The 23,517-nt window shown below is 42.7% G+C and overlaps 1 protein-coding gene across 1 annotated transcript in view; it reads left to right on the forward strand.

Annotated features, from left to right (window-relative positions):
* PTK7 (protein tyrosine kinase 7 (inactive)) overlaps positions 1-23,517 on the forward strand; it is a 92,340-nt gene that overhangs the window by 27,293 nt on the left and 41,530 nt on the right. The gene's annotated exons all lie outside the window — the stretch shown is intronic.

Genomic DNA, 23,517 nt, shown 5'->3' on the forward strand with positions numbered 1-23,517 from the left:
GTGCAGCATGCATAGGGATTTGTTCATAGTTGTTTTTTTTTTTAATAGTCTGTCCCTTCAACAGTCTGAGGAACAGTGAACTGGCCCCCTGTGTAAAAAGTTTGGGGAATCCCTGCTCTAATGGGATAAGCCATTTCCACCTGAAATAGTAGAGGTCTGGGTTTTTTTTAATGAATGGTGCAAAATAGGGACAGTTTAGAAGAGACATTGACAGTTGGGAAATTCCTCTGAAGAAGGCAGAAAGGAATCAAGGCAGTGAGCTTGATCTGTGCCACTTATCCGAATTCCTGAAATACTCTTCCTCCTCATTTCTATTTCTTGGTTTCTCTAGCTTTTCTTTCTTTTAAAGCCTTGGCTTCTGTCATAATGTAAATTCTAAGAGAGAATCGTGATAATGGCTAGACAATGGCTAGGCAATGGCAATTAAGTGACTTGCTCAGAATCATACTGCTAGGAAATTTTAAATTTGAACCCAGGACTGCCGGGCCTGGCACTCCATCCACTGAGCTACCTAGCTGCCCCTTTCTTTGTTTAGATCCTCACTAAAATTCTACATTCTACAAGAGCTTCCTGATATGTCCCTTCATCCTAGTGCCTTCTTTCTGTCTGGAGATTATCTCCAATTTAATCGTCTATATGTTGTTTGTACAACATTGTTTGCAATTGGTGGGTTGTTTTTGTTTGTTTGGTCTTCCTTTAAACCTTGAGCTCCTTGAGAGCAGGGATTGTCTATTGCCCTTCTTTGCTCTACCCATTGTTTAGCATGTTGCCTGACACATAATAAATGTTAGTTGACTATGTAAAAAGTTTTTAATTAGTTTTTTCTAACTAGGATGTCTGGTTTTCCCTATTTCCTCAATTATATTTGACATATACTCAAGGTGTGAAATATAGTTTTAATATTAATATATGCAAACTGATCCAAAAGGTAAATCTTTTTTTTTTCCCTAAAGAAAAGCCAGCTCTCCATACAACAGGTTGGAACTACGGCTTAATTGTTCATTGTTTTGAGATTTTCTGTACCTTTCTTGCCCCCATTAGCAAGGACAACTCAGAGTTGAGTGACATGAGATTTAGAATTGGAAGAATCTATGCACTTTAATTGAACAATTTTTTTTTCCCCATCTCCCATCTTACCTTCCTTCTTAGAATCACTACTGTGTATTGGTTCCAAGACAGAAGAGTGATAAGGGCTTGGCAGTGGGGATCAAGTGACCGACCCAAGGTCACACAGGTAGGAGGGGTCTGAGGCTAGATTTGAACCCAGGACTTCCCATCTCTAGGCCTGACTCTCAGTCCACTGAGTCACCCAGCTGCCCATCTTCCACCCCACCCCCATACTATTTTTTTTAAACCCTCACCTTCCATCTTAGAATCAATACTGTGTATTGGTTCCAAGGCAGAAGAGCAGTAAGGACTAGCTAGCACTGAGGGTTGTGACTTGTGCAGGGTCACCCAGCTAGAAAGTGTCTGAGACCAGATTTGAACCTAGGACCTTCCATCTCTATGCTTGACTCTATCCACAGAGCTATCCAGCTGCCCCCATGTGAACTACTCTGTGCAAAGCCTTAGGCTTCTTGGAGTAGATCCATTGAAGGGTCTATCAAAGAACCAAGACAAAGATAGCCCAGAATAAGATATGAATGAGTTGAGTCTTCACCAGTGGAGGGTGGGTGCCCTCATAATAAAGCATCTACTAGTCCTGTGTGGTGCTCAAGCATAGGAATATAAAACACTTAAAGGATAAAAAAGGAAATAAAAGGTGGTGGGGGATAAAAAGGATAGAGGCCATGCCTGAGATCAATTTCTGTTCTCCTGGGAATGGGCATATACGGATCAGTCAGAGGAACTTGAGAAGAAAAAATTTACAGGAAACATAATTGCTGTCTGCAAATATTTGAAGTGTTGTCATGTAAAAGAAGAATTAATTAACTTGTTCTGCTTGGCCCTGGAGGGTAGAGCTAGCACTGGTGGGTGGGTAGGAGTTTAAGCAAGGTTTTGGTGCAAACATGAAGAAAAACTTCCTAACAATTAAAGCTGTCCCCAAAGTGAAACAGACTGTCTGGGGTGATGAGAACCTTCTTGATGCTGGAGCTCTTTGAGTAAAGGTTAGACGACTCTTTGTCTGAGGGCTCCTAACAGGAATTCATCATTTGGGTAGAAGTTTAGCTAGATGACTTCTAAATCTGTCTAGTCAATGATTCTATAGTAATAATCTTCTATGATAAATTCTATGATTCTTTGTAGTCTGTGAATGTCCCCCTTTTGGGGGGGGGATGGGAGTGTTCCTGTGTGCCGGCTCATGGCAAACAGATGACTCCTTGGTTTGTTGCAGCTGCAGTCGTTATTTTCTGTGGCAGTCTTCTTGCAAACTTCCCTGATCATGTGGTGCTCTGTGATCTTTAGAGTTTTGCTGGTCCTTCAAATTTTACTTTCAACCTCTCTCTGTGAATGCATCACTGGATAGTGGACTTTCTAGGTAGCCTATTCTGTAACATCCATTTGATTTTTTTTCCTCCCTGCAATGACCATCCCTTTTCAGATGACCTTCATCTACTCTTAATATATCGCATAGGGACCTGGTACCTAGTTATTAGGCCATCTAGGTGGTGGCAGTGGGTAGAGCACTGGGCCTGAAGTCAGGAAGAGCTGAATTCAGACACTTATTAGTTGTGTGATCCTGGGCATGTCAGTGGACCGTGTTTGCCTCAGTTTCCTTATCTGTAAAAATGATCTGGAGAAGGAAATGACAAACCACTCTAATATCTTTGCCACAAATGGGATCCAACTGAAAAAACAATAACAAACCTAGTTATTAGTGTGTTTTTTCTCTATTAGAAAATAAACTCCTTGAGGGCAGAGACTGTTCCTTCCCTTTCTTTGTATCCCTAGACACATAGTAAACAATAAATGCTTGTTAACAGACTGACCTTGAAAATGTTTGGTTGTACATGGAGTGCCATGATATATATCCATGTGCAAGAAAAATCATAGAAACTCAGATTTTGGAAGAGGTCTCAGAGGTCATGAAGATTAAATCCCTTTACTTACATCTTCAATGAGTAGTAATCCATCAGGATTTCTTGCCTGAAACACCACATAGATGCTTAATAAATGCACATTAACTTCTTTACCTTTGGGTCATGGGCTCCTTTGGGTAGTCTGATGATCCCTATGGACCCTTTCCTGGAATAATTTGTGTTTTAAAAAATTTATAATTGAAGAAAATGATAAATTTCAGCTAATGCTTAACAAAAATAAAGATTAAAATTCTTTTTTCCTATTCAAGTTGATGGACCCCCTAAAATCTTCCCACATATCACTTCGAAGTCCATGGACAACCTCAGGCTAAGAACTTGAATAGGCATAGTTAGATGGCTCAGTGGATAAAGAGCCAGTCCTGGGTTCAAATTTAGCCTCAAATACTTCCGAATCATGTATCTCAGGGCAAGTCATTTAATCCCAACTGCCTCTATCTCACTGCTCTTCTGCCTTGGAACTGATACTTCATATCCATTCTAAGACAGAGAAGGCAAGAGGGTTTTGTTTAATTGGTTTTAAATTTAAAAAAAGAACAACTCAAAGATATCCATTGCTAGGGAGATCACCACCCTTTTAGACAGCCTGTTCCAATAAGATATTCTTCCCTGTATTGAACAGAATTGTCTCTGTGGCTTCTCCTACCTTTGTTCCTACTTCTGCCTTCTTAGGACCAAGAACTATTCTAATCTCTCTTCCACATAGGCTTTGTCTGACTCTTAATGACTCTTATCGACTGTAGCTAATCATGGAGTTTTCTTGGCAAGGAAACTGGAGTGACTTGCTATTTCCTGACCCAATGGATCCAGTGGGATCCACACAGGCACCTTTCAGATACTTGAAGACAACTACTCTGTAGCTCCCTAAATGTTCTCTCATTTCTGTGCTGAGCTTCATGACTTCTTTCTTTGGGCCAATTCAGCTCTTTTCTTTGTGATTTTTTTTTTGATACTAGACCCTGTGAGGCACCACAGATAACCCATTCCACTTTTAGACAGTTCTTCTCAGTAAGTGGTGGTGGATATTGAGCTCAAATGGTCTTCCTGGTAACTTCTACCCATTGGATCCAGTTCTTTCTTCCTGGATCATACATCATACATAGCATCATAGATCTAGAGCTAGAAAGAACCTTCCAGGTCATCTCCAACCCCTTCATTTGATAGGTGAGGAAGCTGGGGTTCCTGGAATATTGAAGCAAGTTAGCCAACTTTCACACAGCTCATAAATGAGAATAAATAATAATAATAATAATAATAATAATAATAAATAAAATAAAAATCCAGCTCCTCTGACTAGAAGTCCAGCTCTTTCCACTGCACATCACACTGTCTCATCCATATATCATTATGTATGACAGTCCCTCAGGTGTTGAGAGCCATTCTCTTGTTGCCAGTTTTCCTGACTACTTTAGTGAATATTCACATTAGGTGGTTTCTGGATCCTTTAATAGGCAGGGCTCTTGCCCTCTAAGAAGCCTATAATCCAGTTCATAAGATAAGATATAAACTCAGGGAAAGGTTATATAATGATAGAAGATTTAAGCTAGAGTTCAAGATGGAGATAGAAGAGATGATAATGATACCTTATGTCTGTACTTCTTTGAAGTTTACAAAGCCCTTTCACATTAGCTCATTTGGCAGTAAACAGAGCTGCGTACTTTTCAAATTCACTCAATATCTCAAGTATCATCTCAAACATGTTTTTTCCAAGAGCAAACCTATTAACATGCAAGGAGATCCTAGTAACTATCTCAAAGATTTAGTGATGCCTGTGGAGTTCTTTCCCAGAGCTCAGAAAGCTTAGGATCTTAATTTAACACCCGTTTTCCCCTCATTGGGTCCTTGAGCATTACTGAATAAAATTGTGGCACTAGAAAACTTAAAGAGTTAATAATGGCCTTCTACTCCCCACTTTGTCAGAGCATTCTCCCATCTTCCCCAGTGCTGTTTACTGCCCCCTGGAAGTAGAAGACAGCGGGGATGTTACCATCCTCAGGTCCTTCACACCTAGGACCTAGAGAGTAGCTTTTCAGGGGTTGATGTGGGGTGGAGGTTAGGATTGACCAGACAGTCTTTGGAGGGAAATTGTGTATTTCAAAGAAGCGTGCATAACAGCCAGGCGGTGGAATGTGAAACTCTTGAAGATTGAAGACATCTGCATGGGGCTTCCTGACAACATCTCCACAGCTGGCTTGGATCATGGAGTCCCAGCTGCATGAACCATAAGTTAAGTGATTCTCTCAGAGACCCTGCATTTGTGGGTACTGAATGTTGAGGCCCTTAGGGCTAGTTGAAGGAGAACCACCCAGAAGGGAAAGATTTGATTTGGAGCAAAATGAATAACGTAATTTGAGCATTTTGCCAACTCTAAATGATGTCTATGCCAAAGGGATGCTTCTAGAAGTCTTCATTTTGAGAAGCACACCATGGACATAGGTGCCTGGTGACAGGATTTAGTCATGAGAATTCAAGGGTGGTAAAAGCAGGCATCATTGTCATCATCATTATCTCTCACATTTATGTAACTTTTTTTAACCCTTACTTTCCATCTTAGAATCAATACTATGGACTGGTTCCAAGGCAGAAGAGTGGTAAGGGCTAAGCAATGGGGGTCAAGTGACTTACCCCTAAGGTCACACAGCTAGGAAAGGTCTGAGGCCAGATTTGAACCCAAGACCTCCTGTCTTTAAGCCTGGCTTTCTATCCACTGAGCCACCCAGCTGCCCCCTCACATTTGTATCACTTAATCTGCCAGTGTGTTTTCCTATATATAATCACAACTCATTCTTATGGCAGTCCTGTGAAGTGGGTAGAAAAATGTATGATGATCTCCATTTTACAAGTAAGCTAAATGCTATTATTCTTTGGTCATGTCTGACTCTTGACCCCATGGACCATAGTTATCCATGGGGTTTTCTTGGCAAGAATACTGGAGTAGGGGGCAGCTGGGAGCTGGGTGGCTCAGTGGATTGAGAGTCACTTGACCCCCATTGCCTAGCCCTTACCACTCTTCTGCTTTAGAACTAATACACAGTATTGATTCTAAGGCAGAAGGTAAGAGTTTAAAAAAAATACTGGCATGATTTGTCATGTCTTTCTTCAGTGGAGTAAACAGTCTGAGGCCTAAAGAATCGAATGATCTGCCTAGGGTCGTAGTCAACTTAGTGTCAGCAGACCTGGGACAAGAACTCCTACTCTTGGCTCTTGATCCAGTGTTCTTTCTGCTGTAGCTAGGCCCTGGTACTCAAATTTGGCATTGAAAGGTTAAGTGTCCTACATTATACATAGTAACAGCAATATTGTGGATGGATCAAATGTGATAGACTTGGTGACTCTCAGCAATGCAATGATCCAGGACAGTTCTGAGGACTTATGACAAAGGATGCTATCCACCTCCAGAGAAAGAACTGTGGGAGTAGAAAGGCAGGATGGGGATATGATCAGAGTTTTGGTGTAAAAAGATCTCTCTATTGCAAATATGAATAATATAGAAATAGGTTTTGAATAATGATACATGTATAACCCAGTGGAACAGCTTGTCAGCTCCGGGAGGAGGGAGGGATGAGGGGTGGGAAAAATCATGAATCATGTAACCATGGAAAAACATCCTAAATAAATAAGTAATTAATTAAAAAAAAGAAATGCAGATGAAAACATAGGATTTATCACTTGTTTATTTGGGTATAGGTTTGAGGGGTTTGGTTCTATAAGATTATTTACTTATAAAATGAATAATATGGAAATGTGTTTTGTGTGATAGTACCTGTATAATCCAGATTGAATTGCTTGTCAGATCTGGGAAGCAGGAGGGAGACAATATGAATCATATAACTTTGGAAAACTTACATGGAAATTTGTTATTAAAATAAGAAAAAAAAGTTGTGTCCCCAAATTCTAGCTAATGCACATACTCCCATTAGATGCTGCAAATCTAAAATGGCCAGAGGGGCTCTCTATAGGGGTGCTGTGGGCCAGGATGGTGGCAGAGGTCAAAAATGGAGGCGTGGTCTCTTGAGTTTTTCCTCATTACTTTTAGGCTTCTCTTGTCAGAGGTAATAGGTAGACATTCTAGGCACTTTAGGCATCTTTTTGGTAGAATATGAAGGAAAACAATGGCCTGAGGTCTCAGGGAGCTTTCATGTAGTCAAGATTGCCTAGGAGAGTGGGGCTAAAGGTGCCCTTCTAACTCTGGCTTTTGCTTTGACTGCCAGGAATAGCTATTAGTGTTAGAACTGCTGCTTCAGGAATCTGCTGGGACTTAGAGCTAGGAAAGTTTGATGGGGAAGTGTCCTATTGCCTTATTCCTGCCCCAATAGCTCAATCTGTTTTTAGATGTCAGGAAGTCTAACAATAATGGTGCAATTATGTTGGTGAATAATGGATGAGCCCAGAGAAGATATTGCTTTTATTCTGGTGATTATTTACCACATGCCTCTAATTTTGGACCTTTCCAGTATGAACAGCTTGAGCCTGGTGTGTATATATAACTTTTCCTACCCCCTACTCTTTTCCCATCAAAACCCAGAGCCTCTCTGTGATCTTTTTTCATTTCTAATAGCTCACATTACCATTGCATCTTATGGTTTACAGGACCTCGTGAGTTGGGTAGTGCCAAATGTTATCTCCATTTTGCAGATGAGAAACTGAGGCTCAGGAAAGTGGAGGGAACTGCTCATGGCCCCCTTTGCCTCTGAGTAAGGTGTTAGAGATGGGAATACAACTTGAATCTTTTGACTCCCAATGGAAAATAGTTTGGAGTTCAGAGCTGGCTAAATTGGACAATTAAGTGGTAAGGTGGATAAGAACACCTAAGTTCAAATTTGACTTCAGACACTTAAAAACTGTGTGACCCTGTGCAAGTCACTTCATCCTTGTTTGACTCAGTTTCCTTATTTGTCAAATGAGCTGGAGAAGGAAATAGCAAACTACTCAGGTAACTTTGACAAGAAAATCGCAAATGTGGTCAAGAAGAGTCGGAGAGGATGAAACAACAACAGAGCTAATTTCCTGGAAGTGGTGGGAAAATCCTTCACCTCACGCTGTGGTACTCAGACAGGAGACAACTGATTCTGAGAGAGGTTACTCCTGTCCTCTTCCTTTGACCCAGAATGGGTATCCTTGGGTCCCTGAAGTCAGATTTATTAGGAGTTAACTATAGAGACTTCAGGCAGCTAGTTCCAGAAATAAAAGAAATAAATCAATCAATAAAATAAATAAACATTTATTAAGTACTTACTACGTGCCAGGCACTGTGCTCAGGACTAATGTTTAAAAACATGATTCTGAGAAAGATTTGCCAGACTTGTCAATTGGGGCCATGACACAAAAAAGGATCAGAACTTCTAGAGGGTGTGATTACTAAGTACCTTTCTAGCACCTTCTAGTACCTTTCTAGTACCTTTCTGTGATTATTTGATCTGGGAACACTGCTTTGCCCTCCCACCCTTTGCCCCCCAATTCCTGGTAAAGCTTTGAGCCACCTTCAATCAGCTGGTATGTCTTGTGGGAAGGGTTAAGGGTTGAGTTGCAGGAGAATAGAAATCTCAATCTTGGAAGATAACCATGACTTTGAGGGGGCTGAGGAGATGACCATTGCCTGACTTCCTGTGGATCCGGTGTATTGTCACCAGAATGCAGCATAGCTGACCCTTGTTAGGAATGCCATAGAAGGAATTCCTCTTCATCTACTAGTAAGGCCTTGATGACATCACAGATCTTTCTATTTAGAAAACCCTTAACCTCTTATCTTAGAATTGATATTAAGGGGGCAGCTAGGTGGCTCAATTTGTCCTCAGCACAAATAAGTCACTTAACTTCAGTTGCCTAGTCCTTACCACTCCTCTGCCTAAGTTAGAAGTAAGGGGTAAAGAAAAAAATTGATATTAAGTATTAGTTCCAAGGCAGTGGAGAGTAAGTGACTTGCCCAAGGTCACACAGCCAGGAAGTGTCTTGGCCAGATTTGAACCCAGGACCTCCCATCTCCAGGTCTGGCTCTCTACTCACTGGGCCATCTACCTGCCCCCAAGATTGCTTCCAGTTCAGAGATTCTAGGATCACAGCAAAGGGGCCTTTTATGTCTTCTAGATCAATGCTGCCTCTCTTCATGAATTAAGCTTACTGCATTTAGCCATGATCTCCAGACTAGGCTTTTGCCTTTGGCCACTTCAGTATGGGGAGAAGGGAAGAGACAAGATTCACAAGATTTAGAGCTAATTTAATCTAACTCTCCTGTTTTGCAGAAGTCATAACTGAGGCTCAGAGAGAAATTTCCCAAGTCACGCAGATAGGAAGTCAGGAAAGCTCTAGGCTCACACCTGTGATACATATCATAAATTTTGGAACTAGAAATGACCTTATAGATCCTTTAGTCCAGCTCTCTCATTTTATAGAGGAAGACTTGCCCACCCCTGCCAAAGGCAGGGCTTTCCCTACTATTTCAGATCTGAGATGTTCGCTACCCTTTTCTGTTCATTCTCTGTTTGGGGGCTCATTCTTCCTTCCCAATGTCCAAGTCCCCTACTTTGTTTTAGAGCCCTATTACTGGGTCAGGAAGACTTGCCCTTTGGTCCTGAGCAGAGCATTCCTTTCCAGGGCTAGTGTCTAGGGAGGAAAAAAAGTGTTTATTTTCCAAAGCAGGTGTTCCTTGGACAAGCAGAGACCTGTTTTACTAATCAGAGAGAGCCCAGGGGCTCCAGAGGGCTTCTTGGTCCTCTCTGCCCTGTGAATGTCATTCATTGCCCACGTCCTGGGGCACTGGATCCTGGGGCTGCTCTCTAGTCCAGGCTCTGCCTGAGCTTCCAGAAATCATGTTAAGCCTTTTCCAAGTATGTTAAGAATCAATCTGTATTGCTTTGATGGAGCCACAAATAAAGCACGCTATGATGGCTTCCCTGTCTGTTAACTGGTGCTTTTCAAATTACCAGGGCATGGCCAGATGATTCCTTTACATTTCTCTTCTTCCTGCTTTTAAGTGGTTTTCAAAGTACTCTTCACTACCTATAGCTTTTTTCACATCCCTTTGGAATGAGCCAAGATTTAGCCCTTTCCTTTGCCTTGTCTTGCCTTCTCTTCTCCTTAGTTCTTTTTGGACCTGGGGGAGGCAGAGGAGGAGGTCTTTAGATTGAGTATGGATTGAAAACTCTTAAGAAAATATGGGTGGGATGGAGACTGGCCAACGTAGATTCTCTTCCAGTTGAATATGGGGGGGGGGGATGCTTTGTTTATCCTCTTAAGACCGGCTGGAAAGTGACATTGTTATCCTATTGGGTTGTAAGATTCCATGAAGAAAGGACAAAGATCTTGGATAAAATTAAATAGTCGTTTACTTTCATATTTGAGTTTGAGTTTTTAAAGCATGGGAGGCATGAGTTTCCCCCCAACTCTTTTCTGGCTCAACCGATTCCTTTAAACTTTGGGAAAGTCATCCTGCACAGTGGAGCAGGCACCATAGGGAGCCCTTCCCCCCATTCTTCCTGCCAATACTTCATTCCCTTTTCCCCCCATTTCCTTCTCCTGACCAGACAGTGATACTCACTGTTCGCCATGGGTGGTGGGGGAGAACCAAAGTCCTTTACTCCATTCTAACTTGACCCTCTGGCCCACTCCCTCCTGGGCCCCTCCAGTCTCTACTTCCCTCCCTGCCTCCCACCCCCTTGCTCCGTGTTCATGGCCACTCAAACCCTTAGCTAAGCAGGGAGAAGCCTGGAGTTGCAATCTGACTTCTATTAAACCTTTAGGAATCCTGATCCTTGCCATCTGCCCTGTAACAACCCTCTTGTATGTGCTATTTTTTCCAATTAGAATGCAAATTTCTTGAGAGCAGGGACATTCTCATTTTTCTCTTTGTATCCCCAGCCCTTAGAACCCTCTTGGTATACAGTAAAAGCTTAAACAGTGCTTTTTCATTCATTCACCCAATCAGGATAGTTCATTTGCTTTTGGACTGATGATGAACTGGGAAACATACAGATGGCATGCTTGATAAGATAGCTTGCTGTGTAAAGGATATACTGAGTGGGAGAGTAATATTTCCTACGAAAGAGAAATTGGAATGTATGACCACTGACCCTTTGGAAGGCAGCTCTAACTTGGTTTTGTCAGTGACTTGCTTCTTTGTTATTGTAGCAGACTCACAACTTTTGGGGAAGGGTAAGAAAGGGACTAGTAAAATGTTCTTAGGGTCTTATAGAGACTTCTAGCTTTGTCAACTTTGTCTTGAAAATCAGTATCCAAGGGGCAGTTAAGTGACTCAGTGGATAGAAAACGAGACCTGGAGATGGGAGGTCCTGGGTTCAAATGTGTTCCCTGTGTATCCCTGGGAAAGTCACTTAAGCCCCATTGTCTAGCCCTTACTTCTCTTCTGTCTTAAAACCAATAAATAGTATTGATTCTAAGATGAAAGGTAAGGGTGAAAAAAAAAAGGAAATCAATAACCAACTGTTAGTTCACTCTGACTAATCTTATTATTGGTGTTTTTCCTTCTTTGCCCTCTGGTTTTTTTTTTTTTTCAATTTTATATGTGACTTCCTGGGAAGGCTCTCAAGAGATTCATTCCTCATTCTCTCCAGGGCTTTATTTTCTCTCGAATGCTATCATGGATTTCCCCAGGACCTTGGTGCTTTGTTCTTTTTCAGGTGTACTTACTGTAGGAATGAGACCTCTTTGGACTTGGGATATCTCCCAGGTAGGGTGTTAGAGTGAACATGAATTGCACTGGCAGTAAGGAGACCCAGGCTCCAGACCCAGCTCTTTGAATAAAGAGTGGGCAAGTAAGTTCCTTTCATTGCTTGGGACCTTAGTCTCCTCTTCTGTAAAATGAGAAGACCTGGAGGATTCTCTCATTAGCCTGAATATTTCAGTCTGTAAGAGTTTACATTCTGGGTCCCAATAGGAGTACTGACTACAAGGCAGAGATCTTGGCTATGTTCCTAATTCATTTGGTCCATAAGCCCTATCGTCTCCTCTGTAATGGCATAGGACTTTCCTCTGTCATTTTTTGTCTTTAGCACATATCTCTCAGAGACAGCTGGTTGCTGTCTCTCTTTTCCCTTGGGAGGACACTGAGCAGCTCACAGGCAGGGAGGTCTCCACTTCCCCAGTGGGCTGTGTTTTAGGACTTAATCTGGGGGTGGGGTGGGTAGGGTCCATTCACATACTCTCCTTCAGACCCAGAGAGGCTTAGAATTGTGGAATGTTCAAGCTGGCTGGAATTTATACATCATCTGGCTTAATCTCATTTTACAGATGGAACACTAAAGGCAGGTAATTGACCCAAAGTCGCCTGGCTAGTCATTCCATCCTGCCCCCCTTCAGTTAAATTTCCTCATTGGTAAAATGAAGGATTTTAAATAGATCTTTAATAAGGTCCCTTCCCATTTTTAAAGTCCTAAGACCAGACTAAATGGACCCCAGGTGTCCAGACTTCAGAGCCAGTGGCATTTAGGCAACCTTAGATGGATTCATCCAACAAGTATTTATTGGGCTCCTATTGTGTGATCAATCCTAGTCTAGGCTATGTAAGAGCTTTATAATGGTTCATGAGTCCCCACCCTCCTGCTTCTTAGATCTAGTAGACCAAGACAAAGGAAAAGTTGAACAATGGCACGACTTAAGTAATATAAGAGATGTCACAAGAATGTATGAATAAGTATTATAGGAGTTCAGAGGAAGAAGAGATGCCTGTGGTCAGGGGAGGCTTCAGGGAGGAGATAAATCTTAACTTGGATGAAATGAGTAAGACCAATTTGGTGCTGGCCTCATTTCAAAGATTTAAAAAGAGATGACCACAGAGAGGAAGTGACTTTTCCATGGTCATACAAATTATGTTAAATAGAAGAGCTAGAATTCAAACCCAGGTCTCATAATTCCAAATCTAGTGCTTTTAATCCTATAACATTTCTAGCTCTTTACAAATTCTTCTTTACTGTTTATCTTCTGTTTGCATGGGAAGGCCATTTTCATAACTGCCTCTGACCCTACAGAATCCTTTAGAAAGACTACCCCTTCCCCTCCAGGATTTGAACCTGGGAATTGGATTTGACATCTTGTTATACTTTAGGATATGGGGCCTGGGGAGAGTTGTCTGTTAGTGCCCTGCAGTTCTTGAATTGGGATTTTTTTCCCCCTTGAGGAAGTTATGATAAATGAGATAATCTGGTTGGTTGTTTTTAGCCATCTGGTGGTTTTTGTCCTGTTCATTTAGTCCAGCCAGGAGTAAGTTTGAATTTAAGGAATCTCTTTCTCCATCTTATTTCCTTTATGTGGGAGTTTTTCCTCTGACTTAAGTTTTGTTGATATTGAGAAACTCAGGAAAACCATCAGCCAGCACCAAAGCTTTAGTCTGAGAAAGAGAGGAGACTCTGTCCCTAGCATTGGGAGAAGATGCTGATCTGCCAAAGCCCCTCTGAAACCCTATCAACGGAGATCACAGAGTCTTAGGCCTGGAACAAATCTTTGTTACCTTCTCTGTTTGGCTTTTTAAGCCTGATTCCAACACACTTTTTTCAGCTTCATTGTGTAATACTCCTCTTCATTGACTCTCTATTGCAGGCAAAATGGCCTTATTGATGATCTTTACATATGATACTCCATCTCTCATCTTTATGTCCCCCATACCTCGATTGCACTACATTCTTTTTAAAATGTATTTATTTTTAAACCCTTTCAGGCATAAACGCAGTAAGAAGCAAGGCAATCAGGGTTAAGTGACTTGCCCTGGGTCATGAAGCTAGGATGTGGAAGTGCCCGAGGTTATATTTGAATCCAGGTCTTCCTGACTGATCTGTCTGGCACTCTATACTGTGGTATCCAGCTACCCGTAATGCACTCCATTCTTACCTCTGCCTTAGAATCTCCAGTTTCCTTCAAGGCTTATTAGTCCAAGTACCACATTCTACATGAATGAAATCTTTCCTGATTTTTCTTAGCTCCTAGAGCCAACTTTTCCTTGACACTTTTTATTCTTGATTTTATTCTGGATATTCTTACTTATCCATAGTGTTTCCCCTATAGAAGATAAACTACCCTCAGCTTCTAGCACAATGTATGATGTTTAATAAATATTTCTTGGTAGATTACCATCAAAGATCGGGTTCTACTCTGTCATGGTAAAGGAGACCAAACTTGGGTCCAGAGAAGGAAGCATGTCCTGCCTGATATCAGACAGTAGCAGACCTGGGACTAGAGCTGAGGCTTCAACATTCTAAGCCTGATGCCCTGCATTGAATTATTTCCCATTGTATGTGTGTGTGTATGTATGTGTGTGTGTGTGTGTGTGTGTGTGTGTTGGAACATGTGCTTAGAATAGGGAGTGGGGCATTGGCATAGGATTGGTGAGGAGGGAGACCTCTGCCATCTGTGGAGCCTCCTCAAGGGAGACTCCCAGATCTATCTATCTATCATTCTTTTTTTTAACCCTTACTTTCTTTTCTTCAAATTGATAAAAAAAAAAAATTTGAACTATGATATATGTATAACCCAGTGGAATTGCTTGTCAGCTATGAGAGGTAGGAGGGAAGAAGGGCTGGGAAAAAATCATCATGTAACCATGGGACAAATATTCTAAATTTTAAGAAATTTGATACAAATATTGGTTCCAAGGCAGAAGAGTAGTAAGAGCAAGGCAGTTGGGGTTAAGTGATTTGCTCAGAGTCAAACAGCTAGAAATACTCTGAGGCCACATTTGAACCCAGGTTCTCCCAACTCCAAAATTATCATTCTTTCCACTCAGCCACCTAGCTGTCCCCCAGATCTCTCTAAACACACACACACACACCCCTTGTTTCTTTCTTGAAACATTACCAACTGTCATGCATTACCAAATGTCTTTTGGATGTTTCCATCATGAGGTCCCAAAGGTACCTTAAACTCAAACTATCCAAAACCACTCTTAATCTTGTACTGCCCCAAACCTTTCCCTCTTCCTTACTTTCCTTGTTTCCCTTGAGAGCTATATCTTCTTCTACTTATCCAGTTTCATAAATTCAGAATCTGTTACTACTTGACTTTACTCTTACCACTCACATCCAATCAGCAGGCCAGCCTTGTTGATTCTACCAAAACATCTCTAGCATCTATACCTTTCTCCTCACATTGTTGCCACCCCAATTTACCTCATTACCTTTTTCCTAGGCTCTCATCCACTTTCAAGTTGGTATCCTTTTTTTCTGCCCAATTCTCCCCTTTCCACTCTATCCACACAGCTTCCAGAGTAATCCTCCTAGAGAATCTCACTCCCTGTTAAAGGACTTTTGGTGACTTCCTACTGAGAGTGGAATAAAATGCAGACTTGTTGGCTTATTATTACAGCCTAGGGTTTTCCCAATCTGGCTCCAGCATACCTTTCTAGGATTATTGAATAAATAAGTGAAATGCCACTGATTTAAGTACTTGGGTCCATATATATAAAAACAGGACTGCATACTACCTCTCAGCCTGGATCTTCTGCTGGGAGTTTTCTCTACAACCCTATCAGCTCTGTGTACCTCATGGGAAGAGGTTTGATTCTAAGCTACCCCACCTTGAAGCTCCAGACCTCACTTTGTAGGAGACATCCTCAGTTTCCTTATATGAGTATGCTAATTCCCCACTCCCCCCAGCCTCCCCTTCAGTAAAAGTGGAGTGGTGGGGGGATCAAATTGCCCCTGACCCTTGTTGATACTTGTGAATCTTTTCTGGTATGATCCATTCTTTCATCCTGTGGCCAATGTCCATACTTCTCTAGACTATCCCTTTTGGAGGGATTCCCAAAGTTCTTCTCATGAGAAAGATATTTCTTTCCTCTTTGTTCTTGAGATTTCACAGCAGCGTGATTTGTATGCCTGCCTTAGGGCTTGTCATATATATTTGCTCTAGGATGGGAAGCTGTTAGGGTTTTTTGGTAGGCGGTTTGACCAGTGATAATGAGTCTGGCTTGTTCCCTCCAAGCCCAGGAGACTCTTATTCCTCTGCAGTGGGGACCTATTCCTCTTGGGTCAGTAGTCGATGAGCACTGAAGGACTTAGGGCAAAAGGGTTAATCAGAGGCACAAGGAAGAGAAGAATCTTGGCTAACTAAGCTCCCTGGGCCAGGAGTAGTGGAGTGGTTGTGTTTGTGAAAAGTCCTTCCACCCCTCATCCCCTCCTCTTCACACACACACATGTACACACAGGGATCTTCTAGGCACAGAGCCTGGAGAATAACAGAGGATTTGGGCACCAGACCAGAGATGTCTGTTTCCCTACAAGAGCCCCAGGAATAGCGTATGCTGGGATGTGTGCCCATCCAGCTCTCCCCCTAAATAGTTTACGAGGAGGATGAGTGTGAGTGTGTGTATGTTGGGGGGAGGGTTCACCCTGAGTGTGTCTGCTTGCAGAGTCGAGGTTGGAAAGAGGGGAAGCAAGTGAGTTTAGAAAATCTCTTTATGGGGCTATCAGAGACTCTGCTTTGAGCAGATAGGAGTCTGCCTTTGAATAAATCCTAGTCTATGCTTCTCAGGCCTTCTCTCTTGGATTTTTTGCTCTTCCATCTGGCTAGAGCTTGGCTCCTCACCTGGGGAACACATTTGTTGCTTTCTTTGTCCTCTGGAGTGGGGCAAGTTTAAGAAGTCCATTAGTGAGGCAGTCCTAGAAGAAGCTGTGGATGTCTCAGCCTTTCCTTAGGGGGTTTACTGCTGTAGCCCCTCTTCATGGGCTGATGGGTTAGGAAATAGTAGGAATCTTCCTCCCGAATGACTTCTTTTCCATTTTAGGGGGCAAAGACAGAAGTTTGTCTCCTTTTCCTTTTAGTCATGATCTCAGAAAACCTTCCTAATTCATCATTTATGTCCATCATCATCAAACATTTATTGAGCAGCTCCTGCATTAGAGATAGGATCCAAAGCTGTTAAATAGCTCCAGGTTGTTCCTCTTTTTGGAAGAGTTGGGTCAGGCGCTCTGGTACTCTGTGCCCTAGGTATACCCCCAGCTGCTCCCACCCCTAAACTGAATAATTTCAGGTGTGCATCTCAGCTGGTCTGAGCCTTGGGCCATACCATACAGGTTCTCTTCTGAACACTTGGTGGCCAAAGTGATGTCCCTTTCTCTTGTGCTTGGACCTGAGATTTGTCCTTTGCCTAGCTGGCCCTTGTGGGGGGTGCTCAGTTGGTCATGCTAAGTTGGGGGGCTGTGGGTTTGGAGAAGTCTTGGCAACAGCTCTGACTGCCTTTGTACTGTCTAAAATCTGCCCCAGCCAAGTGCTAACCAGGACCTGCTGTGGGCTGACGTAAGGACAGAAGGCCCCGTGGGTCTGGCTTTGATGTTTCCCAGACCCTGTCGTGCAAGCAGAAGGGGTTCTGAGTGTGGCAGTCTGGGAATATACATGCTCGAGCCCCAGCGAGTCCTGGCTTTCCATGTCATCTTTGAGGCCCCCCACTCCTCAGGCAGTGCAGGAGGGGATGCTGCAGGCTTAGTCCAAAGGGAGGGGGAAGCCACGGCCCCTCAAAGGAATGCTGCCTGGCTTTTGGCCTGGTTCAGGTTACTGCGGCAGGTGGTAGCTCAGTCTGTCAGCCCTTTGTGCCAAGGGTGCATCCTTCAGGGTCATTTCTCTCGAGGCTGTCAGTTCTTTACCTGGGTACATCGAGCTTCTTGGCCCACTGCTGCCTGGCAGGAACTCAACATTTATGTCGTTTTTAAGGTTTTTAAAGCACTTAGCTCATAGCACCACAGCTGAGGTAGATAATAACAGTATTCCCATTTCACAAATGAGAAATCTTATGACTAAGAGAGGTCAGTAATTTATCCAAAACCCCAGGCTAGCTAGAACTCTAACCCAGGTCTTTAGACTTCCAATCAGTATTCCTTAGACCACACCATTCTGTTTTCTGGTAGACACACCCCTACTGAGATGAGTTGGGTTTTTCCTATGCCCCTCTTAATTTCTGGACCCCTTCTTCTCTCCCAATCATATGGGTGGCAAGATGATGTTAGGCCTCTTGTGACCCTGCAGGACCAACACTTTACAGGATCAAGTCTTATGCCTTCAGGTCTGTCCCTAGGCTATCAGAGCAGGAGCCCTTCAGAGTTTTGTAAGGCAGTTGTCTTGCCATAAAGAATGAATGACTTTGGGGCACCTAGGTGCCAGGCCTGGAGTCTAGAGGACATGGATTTAATTCTAGCCTCAGTGATTTCTTAGCTGTGTGATGTAGAGTTGTTACTAAGACAGAAGATTGTATTAAAAAAAAAAAGTGACTTCTTACTTTTCTGTGTAAGTACACTTCTTAGGAACATTCCCTTGGCTTCATGGCAGGTATTCTCTTTGGGTTTGTGTATACCTCTGGTTCAAAATTGTTGGTCCAGTTGAGCACAGTGCAACCAGAGCTGGGAGACTGACTTTAGCTCCCAGGATTTAAACTCCTCTTTGAAGCTGAGACATATTACCTTCCCATCATACTTTGCTTCAGTTTCTCATTTGTAAAATGGTACCCACATTTTCCTTTGGGGCCATCTTAAAAGGCACTTCTGATTTTGCCTAGTGCAAGCTTCATCTGTCCTTTAATCTTTTTCCCTATCTGTGCTCTCTGTTTTTGTCTTGAGTTCATTTCAATGTTCTCAGTATTGGTCATTCAGGTATTACCTCCCTGACACTATGGCAGTCTATAACTCTATCAGAGCAGCTAGCTCAATGACGTAGGTAGGATTCAGAACCCATACAGTGGCCCCAAATTTGCATTTTTTTAAGAGGCAGTGTGAGGTAACAGGGCACTAGAATTCTGTGTCATTGCTGTACTATTAATTGCCATATGACCTTAGGTAAATTGTCTTCCCTCTCTGGGCCTCAGAGTTTCCTCATCTATAAAATGAGAGCTTGGGGCAGATAGGTAGTACAGTGGTTAGAGCACCAGCCCTGGAATCTAGAGGACCTGGGTTCAAATTTGACCCTAGACACTAGCTATATGACCATAGGCAAATCATTTAACCTCAGTTGTAAGGGCTTAAAAATAAATAAATAAAATAAAATGAGAGCTTTGGATTAGATAGAGAATGCTTGAGAGAAGCAGGACCTTAATAGAACATTTAGTCCAGTCCCTTCATTTTTTGAAACTGAGCCTCAGGGAGAAAATTATTTTCCCTGAGGCTAGTGACAGAGTTAGAATTAGAACTCATGTCTTCTTTCTGTTATAACTTGGGATTCTTCTTCAGAATTCTTTCTTTTGTATCCTGGGACTCTTCCAACCCAAACATACTGTAAATAGGGAAGGGGAAGAACTAGCTAGTCTTCTGAGGAGGAGGCAGCTAGAAAGCAGGGAATAATGGAAAATTAGCCCAATGGGGGTGGAGGGGGAACTTTCTCAGTGCTTTTCTCAGGGATTTTCATAGGGTTGAAAGCTGGAAGAGATCTTAGAAAACGTTTTGCCTAATCTACTTCATTCTGCAGATGTGGAAATGGAGAGATCTAGAGAGGGAAATTGACTGCTCAAAGTAAGTAGCAGAACTGAGATTTAAACCCAGGTCTTCTGACTTCTCAAAGTCCTGTATGCTTTATATGATTTCCACCCCATCCGTTCACATGATTCAAGCTTTTGAATATAGAATGCACAAGGAAAACCTAGACCTTGATCTGTGTGGGGGCTAATTTTCTGGTTAATTCTCCATTGTAGTTTCTGAGGAATCTGCCTATGAAAGGGATTTGGAAGGATCATAGAGTCATCAAATCCAACTTCTTGTTTTATAGATAAGGAAACTGAGGCACAAAGAAATTAAATGACTTGGCTAGGGTCCACACAGCTGGGAAGTAGCCAGGCAGGATTTAAAACACCACACTGCATTGTCTCTGTCTCTCTGTCTCTCACTGTCTCTTTATTCCCCCCCCCCCTCCATTCCTCCCTCTCTCTTTCCCTTTCCTTCTCTTCCTCTCTCTCTTTGTCTCTCTCATTCGCTCTCTCCCTCTCCCCCCTCCACCCCATTTAGATGAAGCTGGGCAAAACTTGTTTGGGTCTCTTCCCAGACTTGGCTAGGTTGGAGGTCTGGGCTTAATAGGGTGAAGGCTGTGTCCTGATGCCCAGCACCCATTGGCGGCACCCCCAGGTTCAGAAGGCTGCTCATTCATATTGTCCCAGGTCCTAGCAACTCTCTGTCTGTTGTGCACCCACATGGGCCCTGGGAACAAAGGCCCATGTGTTATTCCTGCTTCCGTAACCATGCCACCTGCCCTGCCCTGCTCTCCTCCTCCCTCCTGGAGTTGCTGTTTGGTACACTCTCCTCTCCTTTCCTTTGTTCAAACTGTCATGGGACTCGGTCCTTCCCTGCTGGGGGCCCCTTTCTTCAGGGTGGCACCCTGGATCTGGGCCAGAGTTGAGTGGTAGCATTGGAGTTGGGAACTGGAGATGAGGGGAGGCCCCAGGTGGAAACATGGGCAATCTTGGCCCTTCCTTCTTTGTCTTCCCATTAAGAAGCCATCCTTGGCAGCAAACGGAAGGTTTCCTTGGTATGGTGGGTGGGAGGCAGTCCTGGCATGCCTCTACCAGAGGCAAGGGCCCCAGATAACCCGAAGTGTCTTGCCTTGGTGTCAGGGTGGGGTCTGCTGAGAACCGATTGTTGTTTAGGCACACATTACCAGTTAATTCTGGGTTTGAGTTTCCCATCATGCTGTCTCCCTCTCTGATATAGTGGTCAGTTTTTCCTCCTCTCCACCGAAGTCCTGCTGCTTCAGGATGATGTGAAGATGGCCTAGGATTCCCAAAGGCTATACCAGTGGAACTGGTCTTGCCAAGCTGGAAAGCACAATGATAGATTAAAAGGACTTTTCCCCCAATTCAAAGGTTGAGGGAAAGAGGGCCAGGAATTTGTAGGGCCAGAGTACCTCACAAAGACTGGCCACTAAAGTTTGAAAAGGTTGTAATCTTAGGAATCTGTTGGAATCAGTGGGAAGGGGGACCTATGCTAATAAAATCATGGACATTTGAAATAAATACAGTAAATCTCTTGGGGGATATTATCATTCTAAGACCCTCTGTGGATGGCATTAACCCTGGATATAAGCAAGTGCCTGCTGTTGCCCTCCGTATATATGTACTCTTTTCTCCATTTTTGCTTCTGGGCTCTGTGGGCCCCCTCTCAAAAAAAAACAAACCCCAACCCTTTAAAAAAGAGCAGGAAGCAGAGGAGACTCTAGCTGGGGGCAGATTGATTTTGGGGCCAGGCTTCTGTCTGCAGGTGGAACTTCCAGTTCTTTGAATTGACCTTTGATAACTGAATCTGTGGAAAGCAAAACCTCAGATAAGGTCCCCCTATTGTAAATTATAAAGTCATCATCCTTATCATATAATCGGAACTATTCATATTAAAAACTATTTATGCTTATATGAACAAGATAATAGCAGTATCAATTTGTTTGTTTCCCTTTGAACCTTTACTAGCTGTGTGACCCTGGTAAGCCATTTTACCTTGAGCTGCCTCGATTTCCTCAGCTGTAAAATTAATCATAGCATCTACCTCCCAGGATAGACATTTAATAAAGCTTCTCCTTCCTTTCCTCCCTTCCTTCCCTCTCTCCGACTCAAGTTTTGTTGATGCTTTTAAAGAAAGCAATGAAAAAAATAGTCATTGAGATATATGGGGTGTGGGGTTGTTGTTTTAGCTTTTACAAAGAGAGAAAATATAACAAATATTAAAGTACGAAATATCCCCCTAAACCAGAGGCATACTCTCCTATATCATCTCAGTCCTCATGAGAGTATATTCAAATTTAAAGCAGTTTGCTGTAAAATATTTGCCTCATCAGGTTCACTTGTGAATGTTTCATAGCCAGTGGAAAGAATAGATTTTTAGCTTGGCCACTGGTTGGTACTTGCTTCTTAGCTGCTGTGCTGGTGGACTGGACATGGATGGCTGCAGGCTCTGGCCTGGACTCCAACTCCCAGATCTTTGGTGTTTCTCCTGAGCTTTTACAACCTATAATGTCCAGTAATCCTTCATTTAGTCAGGAATGGGTAGACACAAACAGGAATAGAAACAATGTCAGGGCTCCAGGCTAGGAGTTCTACATTCAGCAATCATAAGGCTATGTGCTTTTGGCTTCATGTCAACTCTGAATGAGAAAGGGCCTGACACGACCTACTGCCCCACCACTCAGAGGCCCACAGAAGTTTATCTTCCTCACTGGACACCTGGAAAGCAGAAAGGGCCTGTGTTCTTCCAGTTTTGCATTTCCTGCTTTGTATCACTTCATTCAAGACCTTTTTATTCTCTTGTAGCCACTCTTCAGGGATTTCTCTCCCTCTCTCCACCATCTTGGCACTTTCAGGTTGGGATCCCAGGAATTGTCTACTACTACAATCTCGTTTATTTATTATTTAGAATATTTTTCCATGGTTACATGATTCATGTTCTTTCCCTCCCCTCTCTCAGAGCTGACAAGCAATTCTACTGGGTTATACATGTATCATTGACTACCACAATTTCAAAATAACTACAGATATATACTCTAAAACTACAGGTCACAAGCCTCCACCAATTTACTTCCCCTCAAGTCAGTCAGTAGTTACAGTTGGCTCTAAGCAAGGTAGTAAAAAGAATAGCTACAAAACATTCTACCCATAAAACACGAGGCACACTCTCCTGTAAATGCTTACAGTGTCCGTGAGAAAATGTGCCTTGGAATACAAAGGGAGAGAGGCAAGGATGTAGGGAATACATGTACCCAAAGTATATCATACCTCTGGCACCAAAAGATTCTAGCGGCCCTATTTCTCATTGTGATATGCTCAGCTAGGTTCTCTAGACCTATTTCTGAGACATTTCTCTTTTTGAATCCATAGCTGGTTCTCTACTGTTGTCAGCGTCATATTTCTGAAGGATCTCTTTTTCCTCAACTCTCTTTCAAGGGTGCAAGTGCCTTCATAAATGATTCTGCTGTGAGATGCCAAGCTCTCTTGGGAAAGGGAAGAAATAAATCTCCTGACTCACCTTTCCCTAATTCTTTGTCTTTTCCATCCTCCCACTCTAAAAAACAGAGCTGGCTCTTTTCTCTGCTTCCAGGATCCCTACTTTTCAGAATCTTTTTTTTTTTAACCTTTACCTTCTGTCTTAGATTCAATATTGTGTATTGGTTTTAAGATAGAAGAGTGAGAAGGGCTAGTCAAGTTAAGTTACTTGCCCAGGGTCACCCAGCTAGGAAGTGTCTTGAGACCAGATTTGAATCCAGGACCTCCCATCTCTAGGAGAAGGAGGCTTTCAATCCACAAAGCCATCATGAATATCTTCCTGATCATGGTGATACTCTGCCAAATTCCTTGGATCCTTACTATCTATAAAGGCTACACTAGATAGATTGTTTTCAAAATCTTCTACGGGGTAGCCTCAAACAATTTTCCAGCCAGACAAGCTATTTTTTCACTACCCTTTCAAACGAGCCTTATACTTTCTAACGTTTTCAGACAATACCTTATACTTTCTTCCTTCTAATGATACTTGTGTTTATCAGAATCTGATCTAACATTCAAAACCAAGCTCAAAAAACATCTTTT

Source organism: Monodelphis domestica, chromosome 2 (assembly GCF_027887165.1).
Source record: "Monodelphis domestica isolate mMonDom1 chromosome 2, mMonDom1.pri, whole genome shotgun sequence".
In the NCBI taxonomy this organism is placed as follows: Eukaryota; Metazoa; Chordata; class Mammalia; order Didelphimorphia; family Didelphidae; genus Monodelphis; species Monodelphis domestica.